A 26,424-nucleotide genomic window follows, 5' to 3' on the forward strand; every position below is an offset into this window, starting at 1 on the left:
GATTTAAAAAAAAACTAAACTGCAGACAATCCTATTTTTATTTTTTATTTTTATTGAATTTTAAAATGAATAATTTTTTTTAATTAGCAATATTAGTGGTTGTAATGTATATTTTATTTTTCATATATTGGCGCACGGTATTGAAAATCAATCAGTAATAATTTGACATTAGCCGAATCACGCCGGCTCTCTTCTCGTGTCCGCCTGAGAACGCATTAAATCTTTTAACAAGCATAAATATGTGTGTACGTTGTTTGAGATGAGTCTGTCTCGGGAATGCCGCGTTCGTTTTCTCATCGAATCGCTGAAAGCGTTCTTCTCTGCTCGTTATAATTGGCCGCACATATCACCCCAGCAAAGCAAACCGACGCTCATTAGCGAAATTGAAACATTCATAATCAAGTGCCGTCGGCCGGCCGCGGTCGGCGCCTTCTTATCACAACAAAATAATATTCCAATTGAACAAACAAACGAGATGAATTATTATGCGCCGGCATGTGAAGAGAGAAGGAAATTATTGATTAGGCGTTTCGGCGGCGTCGACACCACGCCCTTGCCTCGTTCGGCCAACTCTTTCGTTTGAACACGCCGTCGCCCTGCTCGCGGCCAATTATCGGAAACCCTGCTGGGTGCCGCTGATCCGTCCGCCGACTGCCCGGCGAAGCATCCCAGGAATGATGTCGATATGGCGCCAATCGCATTCACGTCCGCGCTTGGATCCCAATCGATGATAATTAGCTCAGTCGGGACGCAAAGTTTTTTAACCCTTGCTTTTCTGCTGGCCCAAGAACTCTTGCTTACGTGCAAGGTGGAATTCTCGTTCTAACAACAAGTGTGCGAAAAAATTAATTAATAATTAATTTTAAAATTAATTAATAATTAATTTTTTATTATTAAAAAGCAAAGAGTATTTTTTGCAACTATAGAGTAAAAAGGTTTAGCAGACAAAAATCGTCATGTTCTCGAACAGAAAAAGTTTTTAATTTAATTTTTAGGGCCAGCCCAAGAGTGAGTTTTGGGAACCACCCAATTTATTCTTTATTTTTTATTTGGGCTCAACTTTTGTAAAAAAATCATTACAAAAAAAAATCATTGGCATTTCCATAATACATGATCCTTATGATTATGATGAACAAAGCTGAAAAGTGTTGGGGAAGTTCAGATTTTGATCGATTAAAGGGATTTCAATGCTGCAATATTGTGTGTTTGTTATTTTAATTAATTATTTTTCATTTTTTATTTCTATTCTTTTAATTTGATGCAAGTGAATACAATATTTTTTAATTAAATTGTCAAATTGAAAAAAATCTTGTTATTACGTTAAGAATTAAATTAATGATAAATAAAAACCAATTTGCTTTCATCCTCTTCTCGTTGCTCAAACCATGGTTTCCATATTATTTGTTTATATTTTCCCCCTTTTAAAGTTTTACTGAACTTCTATCAAAAATCCGGAATCAGTGGGAGGCACGAAAAGAAATAAATTATTATTATCAAAAAAGGTCCACCTCGTCTAGCTGATGTGGGTCCATTGAGTCAAAAGGATGTCTCAAAAGGACACAGTTTTTGTCTAACGCAACATTTTTTTTTTTTTTTGTCATCAATTTTACACAATTCTGAAGAACTTCTTTCAGTGCGCTCAGGTATATCCTCTATTGCGTGAGTTATGTCTTTTCTCGCAGACAAATGAGCCTCGATCATAATAAAACAGCAGCAGCCACTGGCCTTTCATAACAAATGATAAAATTATGACGAGGCTGCGGAAAATCGTTTTTCTCCCCGTTCCGCTCATGCATAATTCCGAACCACCATTCCAAGCGGTGTTTGTTTTGCTCTGCCTGGTCGGCCGGAGCGACCGGCGGCAGCAGTGACCAAAAAACAATCATGAGGCAGCATCTGCTCGATGAATAAAATTATTAGCTGACCAAGTCAAGAAACAAAACAGAAACCAGTAACAGACGTCTGACGAAGAGCTTTTTCATCAGGCAGGAGAAAGAGAGAGGAAAAAAAGTAAAGGAGAAATATAAGGAATGCGATTAGGGGCGCAGAATTGAATTATCTCATCAGGCCTTTTACAATTAGTGTGGGCGAACAAGGAAACATGTAAAAAGTAATTATCAAACAAAATATTTAACTTTTATTTCATTCCAGTTCTTAATTTTGAGATTTAGAGAGATGAAAATTGATAAAATGTAAAATTAAAAAAAAAATCTATAATTGAGGAGTTTTTTTAAAAACTTTCCTTTTAATTAAATTTTAAAATTTTCTCTGGTCTTCTTGGTCTTCGGGTGAAATCGGGAAAGGATGAGGTGTAATTGGCAGTGAAAAGTTACCATTTTGATTTTCACATATGTTGTTGGGGTTGTTGAAAGGTAGCTTCTCCTAAATTTTCAGCTTAAAATATGGTGCGCTTTTCCGGGAAATCGGATTTTTCCAAAAACAGAAAATGTTGAATATCTTTGCTAAAAATGAGAATATATGAATGCTCTTTTCACTACCAGACGTAACTTTTCACGCCCAACAACTTTGCTGTTGATTATTTTTGTGTAGGTCAAAGGTCAAGGTCACTAATTAGCAAATTTCACTTTCAAACGCAATTTTCGCAAAGAAGCACACCTCGGATTTTTTTCGTGATATACAAAAAAATGTAGCCCTAAGTGTGTAGAACAAAATACTTGATTTCCAGATTGGTAACTTTTTCTGTTTAATTGATATTTTTAATTGAATATAAAAAAACAGTGAAAAATCACTTTTCCGCAAACGAAATTAATTTTCAAACAGCGATAATTTTTTTTCTGTTAGAGATACGCAAAAACTTGTAAGTACAAAAAGTGTTTCTAATGACCTAACCTATCGAACCATGTATCGATCATGTAGGTCGAGTCACTTAAGGTCATTGACCTCAGTGACCTGTGACCTTGAAAAACGATATTGCAAAATATTAGTTCATTAAATAATGAAAAAGAGTGCGCCTTTTTTGAAACGTTTCCAATTTTTTGCAATATCGTTTTTCAAGGTCACAGGTCACTGAGGTCAATGACCTTAAGTGACTCGACCTACATGATCGATACATGGTTCGATAGGTTAGGTCATTAGAAACACTTTTTGTACTTACAAGTTTTTGCGTATCTCTAACAGAAAAAAAATTATCGCTGTTTGAAAATTAATTTCGTTTGCGGAAAAGTGATTTTTCACTGTTTTTTATATTCAATTAAAAATATCAATTAAACAGAAAAAGTTACCAATCTGGAAATCAAGTATTTTGTTCTACACACTTAGGGCTACATTTTTTTGTATATCACGAAAAAAATCCGAGGTGTGCTTCTTTGCGAAAATTGCGTTTGAAAGTGAAATTTGCTAATTAGTGACCTTGACCTTTGACCTACACAAAAATAATCAACAGCAAAGTTGTTGGGCGTGAAAAGTTACGTCTGGTAGTGAAAAGAGCATTCATATATTCTCATTTTTAGCAAAGATATTCAACATTTTCTGTTTTTGGAAAAATCCGATTTCCCGGAAAAGCGCACCATATTTTAAGCTGAAAATTTAGGAGAAGCTACCTTTCAACAACCCCAACAACATATGTGAAAATCAAAATGGTAACTTTTCACTGCCAATTACACCTCATCCTTTCCCGATTTCACCCCTTCTCTAAATAAATAAATTCCATGGAGAAATTGATATCAACTGATAATATTTATTTAAATTTTAAAGCTTTGAATTGCTTAAAAACTTAATAGTAATTACCGGTCCTCATATGAATAAAAGCTCCGTAAATCAAACTTTAAATCGAAACACTCACATGCACCGATCTGATGTGTAATCTCGCTGTTGAAAAATAAACAACCGGGAAAGCAATAAATAATTTTCTTCGAGGATACAAACATACACGAGAGTTTATAAAAATCAGTATGCTAATAAATAATGCGCGGGATGCCTCAAAAATATACACCTTACTATATACTGTAGTGGTTGTTATCATACAAAAGAATTACACAGTGTTTGTGGCGTCGCACCACGCCCCCAGTATAAAATAACACTGGACCCCCCAACCTGTGATTACAGTCGAGTCAGCAATCAGTGCCACCTTAATAAAAGGCCCTCATACATCACTTCGCCTCGATTCTCGCCGCACGCAGCCATTTTCCTCTCCGTGTAATTAGATTTATTACTTGTGTAAATAGAATGTCAACAAAGTCTTGCAAAAATTTCAAGTTAAATTGTAAAACTAAAATTCAAATTAGTAATAATTAATGCGGCTGACTTGTGACTTCCCTTTTGCTCTGTCACAAAAGGATAAAAAAAAATTCTGAAGCTTTTATTGCCTGTTTTATTTCAATACAATGGACAAAGAACAATTAACCGAGCGCGGTTCGATTGTGCGCTCGCCGGAGAAATAATAAATAAATCGACGGTCAATTTAAGCATCTCGCATTATTCTTTCAACGGCTGTTTTGGAAATGGAACGGACGGTATAATAAGCACACATTTATACGTACGAATAAATAATAAAATAACGTAATAAAAGAAGTTTACGCGCAATAAAATTAACATAAAATTGTACTTAGCGATCGATAGAAGCACAAGAGGGAACAAGTTTGCGTTTCGGCCGCTTTTAATGGACATCCGAGCGACAGCCAGATAGATGCGAAATTATTTTAAAACGCCCATTTATCACGGCGCGACGACGTCCTCTCGATTTGCAAACACGCCCTGCTAGGAATGCGCGCCGCCGAAAATTAAATTCACCTTAAATGTATTTATACGGTCACGAAAATCAAGCTTGACACAGTGTTAGGTTTTGCAAAGGTGTTACAATTTTATTGGTATTTCAAAATTGATATAAAATTGCTAACAAAAGCAATTATCTGCCTGTATAAATTGCAGAAAATTTAAACTGACTAAACGAGACTTTAATTCTTAATCCACTTTGCCTTACAAAAATTTCCAACATACATTTTCAAAGTTTCAAACTGACGAAGCAAATCTTAATTATTGTTAAATTTGAGCTTAAATTCATATCAATTATGAAATGAATTGCTGGATCAAAGACTTACTTGACTTAATAAATTAAATTTTATTAATTTTATTTATATTTTCCAAGGAATACATTATCTGCTAGAGCAAAGTAATGAAACAATTTTAAACCTCTATTTGTATAAAAAAATAGCAGTCGTTTTTTTTTAGAAACACAAAAATTTATAATAAATGCAATTACTACTTTTATTTTAAATGTCAAGCTCATTAAAATGCCATTTATCTCGCCGTACTTGAGTCATGGCGATTTATTTAATTTCCTCGGCCAGCTTTTAAGATAAACCGGAGGGGAGCTCATGAATTTTCAGCACCAAAGCTGTGTTGTTTTTTATTTGTGCCTCTTACTTTTAAATACGTCCTAATCTATGTCCCCGGTCAAAATACATCAAAATACTCTTTCAACAAGGCATTATAATAATTTTCAGGCAATTCAGATAAGCGTTAATGTCGGTAATATCTTGTAGCTCGACCGTCCATTGACAAGGCGGTCTCTCAGATATAAATATATGTGATCCTCTCGCTTTTTCGTCGGCGACCAAGAGAGAGACCAGAGAGTTCAAACGCCTCCAAAATTATGTCATTAAAACCGAGTTTTTGCGCTGAAGAGAGAAAGAGAAAAACGCGGTGGTGAGAGCAACTTTTTTAATGACACCAATTCGCACATCTGCTTAGCCCCTATGTGTATAAAATTGAATTAAAAAATATTCCCTCCAGTTGTGCTGGCCGCTCTCGATTTAACGAGCGCGTGAATTGCAGACGTGAATTTGTTATTTTTCCAACGGCGGATCATTTAATAATAACACACGCGCGCGGCTACTCGTCACTTTTCAGCACTCTCAACGAATATATATTTTAAAACACACACACCTTATGCACATACGGCTACGGGCGAAAGGAAAGAAAGAGAGAAAATAATTTCCAAGCAAGGCTCTCATTAAGCTTTCAGCACCACCTGATGTATGAAACAAAATTGCCCCGGCTTTTATCGCACGCGGCTCTCTCAAGCACACTAGTTTGTTCACGTGTGGGAGTTGAAACAAAAGGCCGAAAACAAAGAAGGGAATTCATTTTCAATATTCAACTGCACACAAAAATTTCCTTAAATGAAATATTCAAAAATATTGAAGCATAATAATCTTGCACTCGGTCAAATTTAATTTTAAATTAAAATTGCTGAAAATTTTTGTTTAGGTGAAGTAAAACAGGCTTTTTTACTCTTCCAAAATTTTAATTTCGTTCCAAAGAAAAAGCATTTTCCAGTTTTGATCACTGCAGTCTTTGACCCTATTTAAAGAGCAAGAAAAATACAAAGATTAACAAAATTAAAACAAAATGAAGCTCCTGCGTTTAATTTGTGAGTTTGATAATATTTCAAATATTTGTAAAAAATGTTTTAATTTTTTATAATGAGCAAGGGTTGTAGACCGTGACCTGATTGAACCGTTTGTGTTTGAACATAAAACAACATTTTCTGTTACTTTCATGAATTCGGTTCCTCTGCATGCAAGCGTCAACTTAATCTTCACACACTATATAAAATTATTATTATTTTTTTTAAATTTTTTTTTTACTGATATAAATATTAAGCATGTACGTAATTGATGGATGAGAATAAGCTACAACAATAATTTGTGTCTCTTCTCCTCAATATAAATGAAATAAAAAAACGGGATGTTTTTAATTTCATTTGAGAAGACGGAAGATGAATCGCTTTGCCGAAGTGTTTCATTTATTTAGGAGGCCAGAGAAGCTGCTGGAAATTGAAAAGGCGAGTTAATAATCATTTTTTTCCTCGGAGCTCTCCGAGTTAATTTCCAGCACGCACGGCAATTGTGTCAGAAACAATTGGCCGTTTTCGCTGCTGAGAGGCAGAAGGAGGAGTGCCACGCTTCTTCCTTGCACGTCTGTTTGTGTTGTTGTTTGAGGAGAAGTAGAAAAAAATAATATATGTGCTGATCAGCTTACTGCCGCCCCGCACGTTAATTACACCGGGCGCGAGTGAAATAGGGCCTTTATCGCGTATCAGGCACGTCATCGCGGCCTATCAACACCGGCCGGTCATCCCTAACCAGCAATTAGAAACACTGGCAAGCGAGCTAATGCTGCCGAGCAGCTCTTTTTTTCATGAGCCCCACGAGCTGCATTTTGACCTAATACGATATTAAAATCCATGAACAACTCTTGAATTATCAGAAATTAAATTTTCAATTAATTTTTATGATGACAATGTTTTAAGGCATTTTAAAACTATATAATTAATGTAGCTATAAAAGTTTTTATAAGTTTTGCACACATAATATTATTTAAAGTATAATATAAAAATGTTTGTGATAATTTTTTAAATTTCAATAATTTATCTTATTTAGTTTATAAATAATCTTTAATTATTAAATAATATGTTAGTTTAAAATAAACAATTATTTTTTTAATCATAAATATAATATGAATTTCCAAATTCACTGCTTTTTTATGTAAATGCTGGTTAAAGAAACACTTTCTGTTTGTACCTTGGATATGGAGCATAAAAAATATAATTGATTCAATTTTTAAATCAATGATTACTTACTTAATTTCTAGCAATTTTCCATGTAGCTTGCGAGTTGCATTGATAATTTATTGATTTGAGGCTATTTTTGAGCACTTAATTTTTATATTGTCCATCAACTGCAGAACGCAGAACCTGCACAGAACCATTGAAATTGATTATGAAAGCATGAAATTTTTTCACCGACAGTTTTATTTACATATTCAAATGTATTAACTAAAATTAATATGGTATGGACCTCTTCCGTTAATTGAAAAAGCCAAAAATTGAATTCAATTTGAATATAAATCAGTGTAAAGCCATAGCAACGATTTGGCAAATCGAGCAATTAGAATATAAATCATGGTGTGTGTGCTTGTGTCGTAATTACAGGGCCGGTTTTAATCGTTGATAAACCGGCGCGGCAGTTTTGATTGACAAATATGGCAAAGCAGCACATGCGAAGAAAGCCGGGAGAAAAACAAACAGTTGAAGGCATAGCGTGTTATTACGGTAATCACTTAGCCATATCGTGATCCTGCGAGCGTAGCCTGCAATTATCTCTTCGCCAGATGAGTTATGAAAGCAGGCGCTCGAAAATGAGAGGAAAAAATCTCCATTTAAGTGGCTGGCTGGTCTCGGGTATGTATGTTTTGGATTTATTCGAACGACGCTTGCATATGATGCCCGAGAGCTGAGGGAGGGAAGGTTATCACACGTTTGCCAGACACGGCCGCCGCGGACCACCTAGGAAACTCTCAAAGTAAACATTCGGAATATAAATTGCCTGCTAATGTAATTAATTTTTTGGCCATTGTATACAACTCGATAAAGGGCCAAAAACGACACTCGACACGCTCGTATTGTTTTTCTTCTCTCTCTGCATGCGTTCTACGATAATTTATTTTGTTGCTGAAAATTATGCTTTCTTGTGGTGACCAATAAATATTTTTTTTAATTGCCTTGGATTTAAAACAAACTGGAATTTGGTACAAAAAATAATTTTCTTGTGACCTTAATTTCTTCAACAACCGAATTTTATTATTATTGAGTACAACAAATAGATGTTCAATTTAATTATTTTTACTATTTAGCGTTATTTATGAAAGCGATGATTAAATTTTGTAATCAAATTGATGTTTATATATTCTGAAATCAGATATGCACTAGAATATTATCAGAAACAAAATACTACTAATATTATTATATATTTTTCCAGTTATTCACATCTAATAATTTTTGAAATTATATTTTTTTATCAAATTTTTTATTGATATGCAATATAAATATTAAAATAATAATTTCTTTTAAATGATTTTATAAACATTTTGTGTTGATTAAACAAAAGGTTTTAAATCCTTAATTTGTTAAATATTTGTTTCAAGCAATAATTAATTATAAAGTACCAAATATAACTCTTTCAATGTTAATATTGCGATTATAAAATTATTCTACGTCAACATTTTGGAGGGTCTTTCTTGTTAAATTCTTAATGGATTATGAAATTTGATCAATTTTGAAATACATATTTACTCAGAAACAATATTCTATAGCCCGCAAAAATATTATTGTAAAATGTTGATTATTTATTGGTTTAAAGCTTTTTTAAGCATATGATTTAAAAATTGGCCAGAGTTTCAAACTATTGAAATTGATTATTAAAGATTAAAGTGTAGTTAATTTATCCCTCTGACACATTAATTTAAATAATTAAAATGTAATTAATTGCTTAAATATACCTCTTTCCATAATTGTAAAAACAAAAATTCAATTTGAATATTAATTTGTATAAAGCTATAACAAACAAATTGTCAAATCAAGCAATTAGAATGCAATCATTGTGTTTGCTTGTGTTTTTATTTGGATTATATAAATTTAATACATTAAAATTACACATAAAACTGACAATAAATTAATTCAATTTGATAATTTTTGCTGTGAGGGGAGAAATAATTATTATAAATATTAAAAATACCTGGGAGCAGAAACCGGATTGCAGCGTCCGAGGATTCCTCGTGCTGGCAGTTTGGCCGTGTGAGGAGCTCGTCTGCTCATCTCGCTGTCAAGTTTTGTGCCCAGGAAGCAGCTCTTTTTCAATTCGTGCTCTCTTCTCATTCATTCAGGGAGGCTTGGCGCTCGCGAGATAATTTATTCCACAATAATAACAACCTTAGAGCAAATAAATTTTGATTGCTGTTGCGTATTGTCAGAATCTCTCAGCGTTATTCACTCTTCCCTTTTGGTGCCCCGCGGAGTTTTTAAATTATGGGATGGAAAAAATTCAATTCAAAGTTAAAGTTTTCCGCTTCTCGCTTGGAAAAAATCCTGGAACTCGATTTTTTAACACTCCAACAAAATACGCACCATTTATTTCCCAATTTAAATACGCGAGAGGAATTCCCACAACTTATGAACGGGCAGGTTCAGGCTTGTCAAACCAGGTTTCATTTTCCGTCGTCAACACACTATCAGCATGGACTTGTGTATTTTATTGCTACTCTCCGTCTCTCTCATTCTCTCTTAACGAGCCCGTTGCGCATATTTAACTCTCAACTTTATCACTCGGTCTTTAATTGAGTACTAAAAACACCGTGCCACAGATATTAATTACACTTTGATTGTTTATAAATATTTTAAAAAGCATTTTATTAAGAATACAAATATTGGGTATGAATTAAAAAGAGCCTGAAAAAGGAGAAAGAATTACTGCGTGAGTTTTCGTGTTTTATTCAAATTTTTATTATTATGTTGACATGCGACAATATGGCACTGCGCGCAAGAGGCGTTCTCTGTTTAATTTATGAATTCACTGTGGTACACGAAAGAGGGAAGAGAGAACCTGTGCTGCCCATTGTTAATATAATTTAGTGGCGCAAATGGTGGAATATACGCACGTTCGGAAGACGGTTTATTTATTCAATGACCTCTGCTTCAAATATTTTGCGTTGGACCTCTACTCTTTTTCCAGAAAGATAAAGCAGATTGTTGCCGTTAAAAAAGTACTTAAAAACGTTTTCTAGTTCAAATTTATTTCATCAAATAACTGAAAATATTATAAAATAAAAATTATTTTTTATATGGAAATAAATAAAACTAAATATATTATCTTATTTAATATTATATAAAATAGTAAATACATTATATTTATGTTCCTTAACGTTCAATTTCCACACTAATTTGAAATTAAAAGACATAAGAATATATTTAATTTATGGTTTCTGTTGTATTAAATTTTTAAAATATCAATAAAATTTAGCTTTCCATTTTAATTTTTAATTATCGCAATATAATATTAATCAAAATGTGTATGATTTTTCCTAACTTTTTAGTTGACAGAGTTTTAGCGAATAATTACCTCTCTCATAATGCGAGCCGGTTAAAATTTTGTGGCCACTCTCTGGGCGCGTTGTCTGGTATGAGCGTGAATCCACTTTAATGAATAGCCCGAAACAAGTCACGCATTCATTTTATGGAGTGCTGTTTGTTTTTTGTGGCTTAAAAAATCGTCCCATCGAACGAACGAGTGGCATGCAGTGGGGGCAGCAACCAAGTGGAAGAAGAAGAAGTGTCTCCACCGCGCGCGCTAGCTCGCCGGGTCCTGAGAAAGAGATACTTTTGGAGACAAGCGAGACGCTTCGCCCGGTGATAAATTAGTTTTCCTAACATCTGAAACAAACCAAAGGCCATGTTTCAATGGCCCTTAAAATCGTACCCAAACTCCACGCCAGGCTATTCCGTGACAAAATAGCTTCCTATTTTATATTTAAAACTATATAATTTAATTTGAAAAATTATTTAAATTTTGTGGTTATTCCTTTTTCTCGGCCACATTCCAATCTCTCAAAGATTATCTTCACTGGCGCCGGCAATTTAAATTACCTGCGTCGATAGTCGATTTAGTTTTGAAACAATGCATATAGAGAAGAGTTGTTGGTTTTGGCCGCGTGTGTGTTTGTTAAGTGATATCAGCGGAGTAAAGGGAAACGGAGAAACAAAGGGGGGTCGACCGGTCGGCGCCACCAAAATCGTACAGCTGGATTCACCTAGCCGGTCGGTCCGCGGCCCCCTGTCGTTTTCCCTCCGATCCGGTCCCATGCGTGTGAGCTCAAACGGCGGCTACCTATCAAGTGATTTACCTGGGAAAGCGATTAAATATGCGCGGGACTCGATAAAAAGTAGCCCTCCTTCCATGTTAAAATGACGAACACGTCCGACTAGAAAAAGTAAAAAAATATCCCGTTTAAAAATCGGTATTATTATAAATTAAACAAAATTGAAATTTTTTCTCCATTTCTGAACTTACAGCGTCTAATTTTATTGATTATCCATATTTTAGAGTCTGATATTGCGTATTTTATCTTTTTTACTCCACGGAAATGAACTCCAAATTTATTCTATCAAGTATATTATATCGGCCATCCTATAAGACCACCACAAATATTGTTTTTTCGCCAAATTATGAAGGGATTTTATTAAATTATATAATTTTTACCATATATATTCTTTTGTAGGATTTTTTTGTTTAATCTTTGAAGGTTTTCAGCCACAGCTAGAATGAGTGCATGAAAATCAAGCTGCTGGTTTTGTTACTTTTATAGGGATCAATTAAATTTTGTTCGTCCCGGGCAGCTCATTTTATTCCGATGAAAGCCATTACTTATGTAATAAAAAGGCTTAGCGAGTTAACACCAGGTTGAACCGAGTGCTAGCATGGCCCACATTCAGATTCTAATCTTGCTGTGCAGGCCCTTCAAAATTTATTTCTTTTTTCCTGCTCTTCCTCATCTCTCTGCAGTCTCTCCGCATCCTTTGTGTGCTTTTCAGCTGCGATCAAATGCCGCAGATAAGCAAAAGTTTTATGACAAACTTGTCCTTTCTCTCTCTCTGCCTCTTGTGCTGCCAGCGGGTTCAGAGATTTATTTGTTTTGACCGACGGACGAAAAGCGGAAAAATCTGAAATTTATATTTTGTATTTAATTTCATTTTCGCCTCATTTGATTTGAGTAATGGGCAAGTGAAGCGTGCATTTTTCAGTGATTATTTTAATAAACTCGAGTGACTTGAGTGGCAGATGAGTAATTGAATCTAGGCAGCAAGAAGTGTGTGTCCGCCCCATCTGACCCGCTGCCTGCTGGGCGCGCGCATTTATTACCCAGGAATATATTTTGTACACCGCGGTCCCTATATTTATTTAAAAGTTGACCCGCGCGGCCGCCAAATGAATTATTTATCCTCCTGGGCGTCTAATTCAGCGCAAATCGCTACTGCAGCGAGTGAAAAATTGCTCGGTCAGGTCATTTCATTTCTAACACTAGTCCAACGAATTTGACGTTTAACACTTTTGTTGCGCCCACCTTGTAATGGGACTTTTGAAAAATATTCCAACAGGCTATATAATCCTAGCTGTTTTCTCTGTATTTTTTCCTATTGTTATAATACAGCAACGAAACTAATATTCAGAATATTTTTCAAAAATTTCTTTTTTTTGTAATAAAATGGATTTATTGAAACGTAAAGGATGCGAGAGTGAAGCATAAATTTAACTTTTAAAACTCAACACCAAATTAAATAGTTTAATTCTTTAATTGTTATTAAATAAAACAGTTTTATATAGATGAAATTTTTATTAAAACAATGTGCCATTGCCGAACGAAAATGAAAATGAATATGCAAATGGAAAATATGTTTCCACTTTCTGCCATAGCATAATTCAACACAGCGCTTTTCTAAATAAAATTTTATTAAAAAAAAACCCATGAGTGTTTGGACACTAATAAAATAAAATAGAAATAATTCTTATAATGGGAAATAAAAATTCATCCGAATGTCTCACTTAAATAAGAAAATGTGCACAAAAGGGTAAAAAATTTAAATGCAATTGTTGGGTGCATTTGGATTTATGCAAAGGTGGCGACACGCCTGTCCAGCCGGTTGCATACCCTTGATGATCGGCTCGTCCGAGCGTGTTATAGAGAGAGTGTTTGGGCCGCGACTCGATTAGCATATTAATAGAGTTGCGAGGCAGCACAGAATGCAGCGTCATAGCTTTCAGTGCACGCGCTCTGTGTGATCTTTCATTTCACGCCGCGATGAAGATGTCATTCTCACGGCTCATTGCCCCGCACCCGATTTGATGATGGCGAGGCACCCACCCCTGTAATGACATAAAATCCGAGCCACAAGAATACTAAAAAAAATTTATAACAAAATACAAAGCCTCGGCTTGAAATATTAAACATTAACAACTCTGTATATCCGAGAATGAAGAAATTATGAATTTCTTTAAAAAAAAAAAAAGCGTGTCATAATAATTGGGTGCTGGCAACCATATTATTCTGCTGCCGTATCGCGCCGTACGTAATAATAGCCAAGTGTTGATTATGGGGCAGTCATGGTCGCTGCCTGCCGAGCTCGTTCCTCCTTTGTTCAGACCGACCGACCAAGCGACTTCAAAGTGCCGCTCGCTCGCTCGCTGCTGCCACCGCGCGCGTATTATTAGCCACTCCTCGAACTCTTTCTTCCACGCCCTCCGCGACACCTTTTCATATCAGTTTGTAGCCGCATTTCCTGATAAATTACCCCTAGACAATAATCGTCGCCATTTTTAAAAATGAATTATTTCTCAATTTTGAATAATTCTATAAAGATTAAGAGATTATTTATGAGTCCAGCCTTCTCTTGATTAATCTCCCTCAAACAGAGATATTTCATTTCGGCAATTTCCCAGTTATAATATTTTTATACTCTCCTATATATAAAAATAAATTTTGTTAAACCGTAGGCGAAAGGCGGCGGTGTGTCTTGAAAACACCCAAAACCCTCCGGTCTAGTAAGTTTTTCTTTCCTCTCGAATGGCTCGTCTCGCTCTTTCTTGGTCTCTCTCGAGAAAGACCTTGTCCAGAAGAGTGCACATTTTACGGCAGATAAGATCTGGTATGTGTCGTGATAGAGGCCGCGGTGTAATTATTATTCCAGCACCAGTCATGCAAACACATTTTCATATGCGACATAATCTGATTATGAATCAGAGCCATCCGTTCCGAGCAGGAGACACAGGACCGAGCGAGAGCTGAAAGAGAGATGCCCCATTATTCACAAACGAGCGAGAGAGAGAAAAGAAAAAGAGAGGAGGAGGCGAGCCAGATGGAAGTAATGCGCGAAATAAATAAATCACGCATCGGTACTCACATGACACTGCGGTTGAAGCGATTACGGGCACTCTGAAATGTAACTTGCAATGCAAAAAATAAATAATAAATAAAGATTATATGCATCAATTTATCATAATTAATATAAAATTTAAATTTTTAATGAGTAATATTGTCTTCCATATATTTTTGCAAATTTTGGAAAAAAAGCTCAAGATGCGCTACTATTCTCACTATAATTTTTTATCAGGAAAATAAAAAATTCAAATTAATTGAATACAAATTTAAAAAATCTATCCATTTGTGTGACAAATAATAATCGTGTTCATATTTATCAATTTGGTTTTCTCTTTCTCACTGTTTATTACTCGCTGGAAGTATATTTGTGGCAGAGGATCTGCGGGTTTTGCGGTATTTCCAATTCACTTTCTGCTCTTCACACGCCGCGATCGAGCAACCAGTCAAATGCAATCTCGCGTTAATTTACTCTGTTGCAAATTACACACGCATTTTATAGCCGCGGTAAAGTTGCTGCGCAGTTGCAAATTAATTGAAATATTTTTCCTTTCGAGCCATGTTGCGAAACTAAATCTGAATAAGGAACATTAAAATATGGATCTTGTAATGCGCGATAATCTTTTGACGGCGCGCAGGAAAAGAATTTGGTGCCACCAATGACGAGATTGAGAGAGACGTGTGATCCGAAGCGTAATTTCTAAGGTGGTCGTGTTTCATTTTTATTAAATTCAAAAGCGTCAAGCGCCGACAGAATTTTGCTATACTCTTGGTTGATCCTCAAGGAGGTTGTTAAAACAAGTAAAATCTATCTTCTAAATTAATTTTTTGAACCTGAAATAAGTGGCGAGTCTATCTTCCAATTTGGAATTCATTATTATTATCCCATCGTGACGAAAAGTTTATATTATAATCAGAAGATAAAAAAATTGAAATATACAACGCAGCACTTATATATTAAACACTATAAACTTCCAATTACACAAAATATATTAATTTTAAACAACAACAAAAATAAACCATAAAAAACAAGGAAAGTTTAATAAAATATTTGTTAAATTCTTTAATAAAATGTTTCTATTTATATTTTATTTATAAAAATTCATGATAAATCAAAATTTTTCAACAGCATGATGCATACGGGTACCATCATAATGTCCTAAAGAAAATGTCCTAAATTGAGGTTAAAGACAATGTCCTAACAGAGAATGTCCTAAAGAAAATATCCTAAAGATAATGTCCTAAAAGCTATGGTCGCACATTGTCCTAAAAATTTTGTCCTAATTGAATTTCAAGAAAATGTCCTAAATTTCGGAAAAGTGGTTGATTTATTCTAAAAAAATTAGTTTTTTCAACAGGGACTAATATCCCAAATGAATTCCACTTAAAAGCAGAAAGAATGATGCTAATTGTCGAGCTTCTCTGCTTCTCTGTCACATTTCTAACGATAAATTGTTTTGTCATTTATTTGGATGAGTTCATGTATGGGGCATAGTTGCCCTAATTTCGAACCCAATAAACACTTCTTGAAATTAAATGATCAAATAATTCAAAAAACAAAAGTGTATAAAAGTTTGAAACATTCATATTATTTTCCACAAATACAAATTATTGTTAATAATAATATTATTACTACAACTTATATTGAAAAAAATTTAACGAATACTTTCAATTAGAATTTTGCATATTTTTTGTCTCGAAAAAATCGACAGATATTTTTAAGTAAATTTTTTCTTAGGAAACAAAAATACAATTTCCTGAAGATTTTTATGAAATTCTTTGAAACTATTGTCTAGAAGAAAGATTAATAGCTATATTTCTCAACTACCCGTAGCAAAAGTGAAGAAAAAAATATTTAAAAAAAATATTTGAGTCATAAGCCTAAAATTACTAAAATTAGTTCAAAAGTCTAAATATGTATATTTTCCGATAAAGACTCTAGTCGTTTGAAGCGTAAAATATTTTGAATCGGGATAAATTTTGAAGCAAAATTACTTGAAAGGATGAAATGAAATTTTTTTGCACATGACAAAATTTTCAAGCGTTAGGATGTTTTCTGTTAGGACATTTTCAATTCTTAATTTTAGGGCATTTTCTTTAGGATATTTTCTGTAGGACATTTTCTTTAGGATATTATCCGTTAGGACATTTTCTGTTAGGACATTGTCTTTAGGACATTGTGAGGCACCCCATGCATACTTGTATTTTTCTCAAGTTGTTTTGTTTATTTCTTTTATTTACGTTGGCAAGTCTTGTTCTCAGCGTCGTGTGAACTCGTCTAATAATTTACCAATCTCGGGGACCGTTTCCAAGAAGAACGTCATCGCCGTCCATACTTGGACAAGGCTAATAAAAACAATAAAGCCCACATCGTGTGTGCACATCATAATTCAGCACGCTGCTGCACAATCAAATAAATAACGCGCGCTCTCTCTCTCTCTTTCTCTGGTCTCGGTTGTGGCGCGGGAGAGAAATTTTGTTGCTGGAAAACGCCTGCCCATGTGCGCGCAGGATATGCTGAGAGAGCCTGCAGGAGAAACTCACTAACTAGGATGGGAAATTCGTCGTGTTGGGTCGTCTGGTTAAAAACAATACTCTCACAGCGGGCAGGCCTTGCGGACGGACGGACGCGGAGATGGTCGAGGCGCGCATAAAACAAGCTGCTCCACCTCGGCTATGGGCTCGCGCCTTGTGGGAATATAATATATAAAATAAAATTTCATGTCACACTGCTGCGCGCCGGTCGGTCGGTCGGCCGCGGGAGGAAAAAATTTAATACCAATAAATTACACGGGCAATGAGACGTGTGTCGTCGTAAATATTTTAATTTATCCCCGCATTGTAATTACAGAATCGCCCGTTTTATCTTTTATTTTGACGTTATCACACTGGAGAACGGACAGTTTTATTATTGTTCCCCTCAAAATCGGCAAACCGCATTCCTCTCTCCGCTCTTGCAAAACTGCTTTCGTCTCTTTCTCGTCGTTAATGAGAACTTTTTTGCGCCGAAATTGGCTCGGCTAATCCGCCGCGATGGAGGGGAATATGAGAGTATAGCTTTTATATACAATCTATAAATTTATACCAGAGTCGCTCTGTTTGGTTTCATTCGTGATTGATGATTTTAATGACTTTGACATCCGAACACGGCGGACCCAAGCGCTGCCATCAACTCCTATAAAAACATTCAAAAATAAATGTCTCTTGATCGCTTCACTGCCGAATTCCATGTCCACCTGTGCGGCTCTGGACCCAGCCGAACGTTGAATAATTTTCTTTGCCATTAAAATCACAATGATTTAATTAAAGTTAAAAAATACCTACCACTCTCTTATAGCAAAAGAGCAAAAAGTTATTAAAAAGTATAAAAATAATTAATAGAATTGAAAATTTGAAAAATTATGGTGGACTTATTATTATAATTATTATATATTTTTGCTTCATTTTTTCCGCTTGAAACTCAAATTTGGCTTCATATCTAATAAGAAAATTCCACCTGTGCAATTAACCAGAGAACCAAGGCTATTTTATCAAACAAGGAAAAAGTTTTCAAAAATATTTCTTGAAAAGTAAAATTTGTGAACTTAAAGTTACAACTTGGTCAAAATCTAAAATTAAAAACGAAAAACTAGTACAATTTTTTGTTAAAAAGTTCACTATGCGCACATTTAAGCATATTTGCCATCTGTGCGGTTGCGTCGTATCTTCCGAGTTGATCATATCCAATCCTTCCCTGCTCTATCGCTCTTTTCATTCCAAACTGCAGACAAAAACCCAAGGACAAAAAGAGTCCCTTTGATGCAACGCATAAAACGATGTGGCGGCTGGATAAGGATTTATTTGTGCCGCTGCGAGAATAAGGGATTATTTGCAAGGATAGCTTCGTGTATATAATCTGGTGAGCATTTGAAAGGGGTGGATGCGGACGGGTAATTACGGCTGATGTAACCTGAGACAACGCAACATGCAATACCAGACAAAGAGAGGCTTTTACCCAAAAATAATACTCGGCAACAGCGGTCGTGTCTTTGTTATTAGGCTTTTGTTTCCCTTTCCGATTCAATCTTGGAGAGGTGAAAAGTGCAGTTGTTGCTTTCAACGAAAAACAGGGTTTTGCTTCCTGCTGATGTTTGAATTTAAAATCAAGTTTGGAAATAGGTTTGAATTAAAATCCATAAAACTATAACGTTGAAAATACAAAACTTTCAAAGAGACGGGAATGAAATACCAAAAGAGATTTTTAAATAAATTTAAAATTACACTAAAAATATATGTTTTTTTTTAAATTAATTGAAAGCAGATCTATAAGTTAATATTAATATGTTTTTATTGATTAATTTTAATAAAAATAACACTATATTTGAGATAAAATTTGAGGAACAAAATAGAATCCTCTAAAGCAATTTGTCGAAATTGAATTCGTTTTTACTGGTGGCAGGGGAGGCGAGGGTGGCGCGGCAGAAATTGGAAATGTAATGTTTTCCACTCGAAAGATCACGCCGGCCATGATTCATGTGCGTGTATGTTCTGGCGAGGATTACGAGCTGGCATGCTCTGCTGGTTTATATACATTTTTTATCCACCCCCCGGTGTCGCGAGTGCCGCTTCGGGGGACGAAAAGTGCAACCCTCTAAGCATGCATTAAGTGGACGTTGATTAAGATAGAGATGTTGAGAGAGAAATAAAGCAAAACACTGGCTGGCGGCGAGCACGGCGCAAATCAAATTACTTCCACCAAGTGCCACTTTGAAAATATTACTTGTGCGCACATACTCGGGGGTGGTGGAGAGGGTGGAAAGTAACGGAGGAAATAAGTGCTGTTTGCGTGAATTTCGGTTGTTTTGCTTTTCGGGCGGCTGAAAAGGTGCTCGGCAGACCAGAAGTGATGCGTGGCGCCTCGAGACGTTGTCCCTTTCATCGGCCCGCTAGTTGTTTGTCGCTCGCATTGTTGAGATGGCCTTCTCTTACCTTATTTTTGACGGCTTCCACCTGGGGAGCGAAATTGCTGGTCGGCGATCCGATGATAGGGGCCTCGTTTTGTCAAAATATTGATCGCAGCCTCTCAATTTCAGAGGCTGTGCACTTCGCAGCCAAACATTATTTACTTGGTCTTCCTAAAAACTAGAACCGTTTTTAATAATATCACGGGACATTAAATGAATCTTAACCATAGCCCATACACTTGTAAGAAAGTTTATTTTCAAACCGCCGAGTCACTCGCAACCTTAGCTTTCACATTGAAATTAATATATTTAGCAAAAAAAAAGTTAAGAATGAAACAAGCTTTGCAGATCATTTATATATCACTAAACAATAAATACAAATTGCAAAAAAATTAATAAAATAATAATAAATAATATAATAATAATAAAAGCAACCCAATTTTAAAAAATAAAATAAACCCAATTTTAAAAAAATTTACAAAAAAAATTAATAAAATAATAATAAATTAAAATATAATAATAATAAAAGCAAATAATGTTGCTTTATGGATAAAAATAAATTTTAAAAATATATATAATCCTTTTTATAATTTAAGGGTTTACTTTCCAATTTCGAAATTATTAAGATCGTAAAATTTTTATTATCAATGATTTTAAGAATACAAAATTTTGGAAAAGTTACTATATATATATATACTCATTCAATTCCCTACTGTAAAAATTACGTTTTTAATAAATTTAAAATTAAATTATTCGAAAAATATTGATCATTATGGATTTTCTCACAATTAGAAACGAATTAAAACACAAACTGAGAACGTCTAAGCCCTTGAAATATATGCAACAGTAAAAATAAATCCCTCGCGTCCGGCTGAGAGCGTTAAGAGCGCAGCCCTTACTTAAAATTAGCAGCATTAAGGGGCAATCTGGTTCGATAAGTTAAGTGATTAAAGCCTCTCGCTCAAGCTTTTTCCTCCGATTCCCCGGCGACCGAGTGCCTCATTCTGCTCTTTTTTCTCTGATGGGGCCATGTGTGCATCAAATTAAAGAGCGGCCCTTTTGCGCGAGAGCAAGTCCCAGAGGCCGCGTTTGCCGCGCTGCCGCCCGCGCACTTCAACTCGCTCCGAAGAAGAAGAAGAAGTTATTCCGTGCACTCGATGTTATTTCCCGCGGGAGTACTTACTTTTTACTTAACTCCTACTTACCGACCGACAGCAGACATGCAAAAGAAGAGAGAGGAAGTTACAAATTAGTCTGCAGAGGACAAGTCGTAGATATAATAAAGCTTAATTGAGAACAAAAAGTAAAAAAGTAAAATAATATAATTTTTTAGATGTTTTTAGAACGCATTTTTTTAATAATGAACGATTTTTTTAAAACTGAAATTAAAAATCAGTTAAACCCTAATACTAAACTTAACCTCTTGTATAAATTAACAAAATAATTAAAATTAAATAATTTCAATTAAAATTAATATGATCAACAATTGTCTATAGTTTTGTCATTTTTTATCGCGCCAAAACTTGAAGCATTCCGTCGCTTTAGCAATTGTTTTTTATAATGCGGTAGTAAGTTTTAATTTCAAAAACGCGAAAACAATTTTGCAATTCAGTGAAAGCTTCAGCTAGATTTATTATTTGCAAAATCTAAATCTGTGTTATGTATTTCAACCGCCCGCAGCACAGTCGCATTATTTATTATTCAACCGGCTGATTAATTAAAATAATTAAATCTCGCGTGCGTTGCCGTGCGCTTGGCACCGCCATTAATCCGTATGCACGTACAGTGTGTAATTTTATCAGCTGTGTTCGGAATTGCAGCGATATTTCACCCCACGCAAATGTACCAACGCGCGAATGATTAGTCCAGCACATGCTGCTTCTCTTTCGATTAGCCTGCTAATCCATATAAACTCTGGACGCAGAAAAATAATATAATGAGTGATGAGATTCCCCATTTCCCGCTCCCCGCTGCTTTCTCGGCCGGCGCAGTTTAATATTTGATGACGATCGTGTCCCTTGTAATGAATCTTTGATGCAAACAACTTACTAAAAACACTCGCGCCCCAGCCTAGAGTTAAGAAAGGAGCGTCTTCATTTTTTATCCTATACCTGTCTCGCACTCTCGCCCACGCACGCATTAAGGGATGAAAAATTGAGCCAAGCACTTTGTGGTAATTTCCTTTTGCCGAATATTTTCATGAATTTTGTTGAAACTAAAAAAAAAGTAAATATATATTCCCTAATGTTAACATAATACAAATTATGTTATGTTTAAAAATAATATTCAATTTTTGAGAACTTAATTAAATATAAATTCTTATTTTAAAACTTCATTGATTGTGAGATATTTTTTTTCAATAATTATTCCCTCTTCACTAAATTATAGTCCTTCATTTTCACCCAGTTCGCATTTTTAATTATATTTTGCATAATTGTTTTTCACATATTTAAATTTGCAAATATTTGTGAATTTTATATTAAATATTGGAAGAATCAGGTTCCTTATTGGGAATTCTATTCAATCAATCAATACATGATATCAAATTATGGAGTACATTTCAAGCGTTTGAGATCGAGATTGAGCGCGGACGGCGTGTATTATTCGCATGTCATAATTCCGACGCCGAAACAAAGAACAATAGCTGTTCGATAATGGGCCTTTTTGGACGTATATAATAGTTTTCCGCGACCAAGGTATCGAATATAAATTTGAGAGCGAGGATACGCACCTGCCACCCGAGAGAGCTCTCGAATTTATAGTATGCACGTCGGTGTGTTTCGAAGCCATTAAGACTTTTATTGGCCATTACCAACAAGATCCTAACATTTATTTTAATATGATAAAAGCAGCCAGCAGCAGCCGAGCCATCCCATCACTTGCAGAGCTGCTGCTGATATCGCGTCGCCGCGCGTTAAGTGGATCACCTAAATTTTCACACTAATTGCAATAAAAATAACGCAAGCCAGGGGAAAAGGGAAGCTGCTGGCTGCGGATAAATTCTTGTTGAATAATTAATTAGTCAACTTTGAGTGAGGGAACGACCGACGCCGAGAGAAGGTGATGATTGCCTTACAAATCATCTCAGGTGTACAAGTTTTGAAAAATTAGTTTTTCTTCGAATGAAAATTTTACTTTTTTTTCTTTGAAAAACGAGATCGAAAAGAAATGTATTTTTTTTTTCTTCAAATTATAATGAAAATTTAAATAAAAGCCGTATTTCAAATTCCTATACCGATAAATAACTATTATACTCCTTTTCCTGCTCTGCCTGCCGCAAGAATCAAATTTCAATAATTTATCGATCGATCTCTGCCAGCAACTTTGTTGGTTTTGCGGCGCAGGTGCGGTGGAACCTGGTTTGCAGCTCTTCCTTTATTTTGCAACTTTTTTGCAATTGAACTGGAAAATAGTCCAACACATGCCATGATAAGGAATACCAAATTTAATGAGTCAGACGCCGATCAGTTGGATAACACAAAACAGGCAAGCGCCCGCTTTTCCCTTCGATGCACGCATCAATAAAAATACCCACAGCCGTCTTTCAAAGCTCGTAAATCCTCTCAAGCTTGGGGAAAATTTGAGAGAATATAAGTCCTTCTAGAAAACCATTTTTTAATCAGATAGTATACAGCTTTTGTAAAAGTTTTTGCATTTAAATAAATTTTGGAAAATTATTGGGACTACAGAAGGACGAAAGAAACGCCAAAAGTATTAAATTTAGAATCATAAAATTGCTAACTTCAATAATAATTTGTATTATTTAATATTGCTTACTTCTAAACTAATAAAACTTATTAATATTTTTACTAGATTCTACTTATCTAATATTTTATATTTTATTTATTAATATAAACAATTTTTATTTTTTATTCAATTAAATTAAAAAATATTATGTATTAATAATTTTTTTTCTCTTTTCAATTTTAAATTGCAAAATTTTTCCTCACTGCAGAACTTGTATTAAAATATTAATCAACTTGCGTTTTCTCTACATATTTAAAGTTTGTGTACCTGTCATGAACATGATTACAGATGGATCGAAAATGAATAATGTTAAGTGAAATTGACCTGGAGTTGCATATAATATTGATAAATCTATGATTCAAAACGGTTCTGGCAAAGTGCTGTGAATTTGTCAGTGTGTCTCTTAAAACTCCTCAACGTAGGGCTAGACATTCAGTTCTAATTTTCTGCTGGCCACACGCGACCCGCTCTCTGTCAAAGCATCTTTTGAAAAATGTGTCGCAGCCAAAAGTCAAAGGGAGAGGAAAGACGGGCGAAGGATGCGCCACCAGAACTGCTGCTGGGGAAAGAAAATTAATAAAAATTATAGCGCCCAACTTTTAATGGCGTGAGTGGTTGCGGCAGGAAATAAATTGTGACGCTGCTCGTAAAACACTATAACTTTGAAAATAGTATACTCTACCAAACTTTTGGCGCCTTCTGACGTGTATGTTTTTTATATAAATTTTTATTTATTACCAGCAACAACGGAAGGGATGTTTCAAAAGAGAGATCACAAACACAACTCGTGATGCGTAAAAATGCTTCAAATTTATTTTTAAAAGATAAAACGAAAATTAAGGACTCCTTATTAATACGGTATAGTCAAATTAAGTCTTTGCAAAATAAAAATATTGTGTGAATTAATTTGAAATTTTAACCACTATAATATTATAGTAAAGATTTGATTTCGCAGTGAAAATAAGAAGAAAAATAATTCGAAGCTATGCAACCAGCTTTAGAAGTTTGATTTAACGGTTGCATAATTTTTATTCTGAAAACCACAATTTTGATGAAAAGAAAAAAACTCTTAATAAAGCATTATCCTTTATTTAAAAATAAAATAAATATGGCTGAAAGGGCGTTTAACCGCAAAATAAAAAATATTCTAACGAGTTGGCAATTTATTAGACATTACCACGGGCATTATTTAAAACACACGCCCAGGTTTTGTGTATATCGGCGTCAATTATAGCTCGTACACCCTCTGTCGCTTTCGGTCATGCGAGCCGAGCCAAAGCGCCTTATCAGTCAAAGTGAATAGTGGAGTGTCGCGAATGTCGTAATTTTTCTTGTCGGCCGAGCTCGGGACCGCCTTTGTTTGTCGCTCTTCCCGCTGCGCGTGCACGCGGGTCTCATGCATATTTTTTTTAGTGTTTTTTTCCTTTGCCGGAGAACGAAATTGGAAAGAAAAACAAACTTCTGATTCGGAAATGAGGCGCTCAGGAAGTTTTGAGAGATGATTTACTTTTCCCCGCGGTTTGGCCGCGTGATTTGTGCGCATTTTATATTTTAGACGTGTGTTATTTTAAGAGAATTGCCGCGCGCGGCTGTCCAATAAGTTGAAGCGCCTTTGTTTTAAAAGGTTTCATGCTCGTAAAATAAACAGCACGCGGCTCAAGACGCTTGTGCTCGGGGCTTCCCTCCGAATAACATTAAGGAAATTTATTATTTCATTGGTTTCAATACATAACTTAGGGGGGATATATGCCTTCATACAAATTCAATGCACCGGCGTCGGTGGCACGCAAGTCGAGCAGCCAAATAAATTTAAATGAGTCTTGGTCCAAATAGTTTGTAATGAGACAGACGCTCCGTTTTAATAATTAATTAACCCATCCTTTGTAGATAACAAACTCTCTGATCTCTGATTTAGAATTGATTTTTCTCAAGAGTTATCTTAATTATTTTTAATATTGATCTCAAACTAAATTCGTCAATTTAAAAACAAACTTTAGGCAGGCTAAAGCAAATTAACTTTTGATTGTTCCTAAACTATAAATATTATTATATAAATATGTAAAATTTTATTAAGTTTCAGAGGGAAAAGCAGGGAAGTGAAAAAATGATTGATTTTGAATATTAATTATAAGTTTATAATAATTAATAATTATACTTTTCCTTTGTGACTAACAGACTCACTGATTTAGAACTAAATTTCCTGAAAAGGATTTTTTTTAAATATATATTTAATCTCAAAATAATTTCAAAACAATTCAACCAAATATATTAATTTTTTCAATATCATCAATCTTAAAATAATTTTTCTTAAAAAGGGAATAAGTTTGTCTTAAAATAATACAAACCATCTGACGTTCCTGTCAACTCCCTCTTTTCTCATTTGATATTTATAATTTACCAGTTCCGTTTTCGTTTTCCTCTTCGGTCTGCTGCAGCTTTCTCTCTCTAAATATTTTTCCAAAGCGAGAATCGAGCAAGGAGGCGCCTAACTTAATTAGTATCAGCAGCCATCCGCGTAAAACTAGGGATGCTGCTCGGCTGCAGTAATTTGGATTTACGGCTTCCACTGTCGCTCCGCTGCTGCCGCCGGCCGGGGGTTGCTGCCTCATCCCCTATCTCTGTCGCTGGGTGGTGGTGGTAGCGCCGTCGCTGCTGCGCTGTTGATTAGATTCGCTCTGCCTGTGCTTTAATATGCATGAAAATTGCTGCCGCTGCGTCCAACCCTGAGGATGACTAATGCGATTGCACGCACCCTTTTACGCTTCTAATTAATTGCACCGCTTTTGAATAACTGTCACGCAGAGTTCAATCATCGTAAATCTCCAACTGGTTAAATAAGTTATTCTATTAAAATTATTAATTTTCAGCGTAAAGGTTTAACAAGTCAATTTAAGTTATTTAATCCACTGCAGCATCATTGAAGTTAAATTAGTATTATTTATATCTTGCTTTTATAATTAATATTACTTAACATTTTTATAAAAGTCAAATTTTTTGTGTGATAAACAGC

At 34.9% G+C, this 26,424-nt stretch overlaps 1 protein-coding gene across 4 annotated transcripts in view; it reads left to right on the forward strand.

The window, feature by feature from the left end:
• The window catches only part of LOC132201854 (neurobeachin), a 149,059-nt gene that overhangs the window by 92,029 nt on the left and 30,606 nt on the right, over window positions 1-26,424 (forward strand). The window lies entirely within an intron of this gene.

The sequence above is a fragment of the Neocloeon triangulifer genome, unplaced genomic scaffold (genome assembly GCF_031216515.1).
Source record: "Neocloeon triangulifer isolate White Clay Creek 2 clone unplaced genomic scaffold, ASM3121651v1 ptg000014l, whole genome shotgun sequence".
Lineage (NCBI taxonomy): Eukaryota > Metazoa > Arthropoda > Insecta > Ephemeroptera > Baetidae > Neocloeon > Neocloeon triangulifer.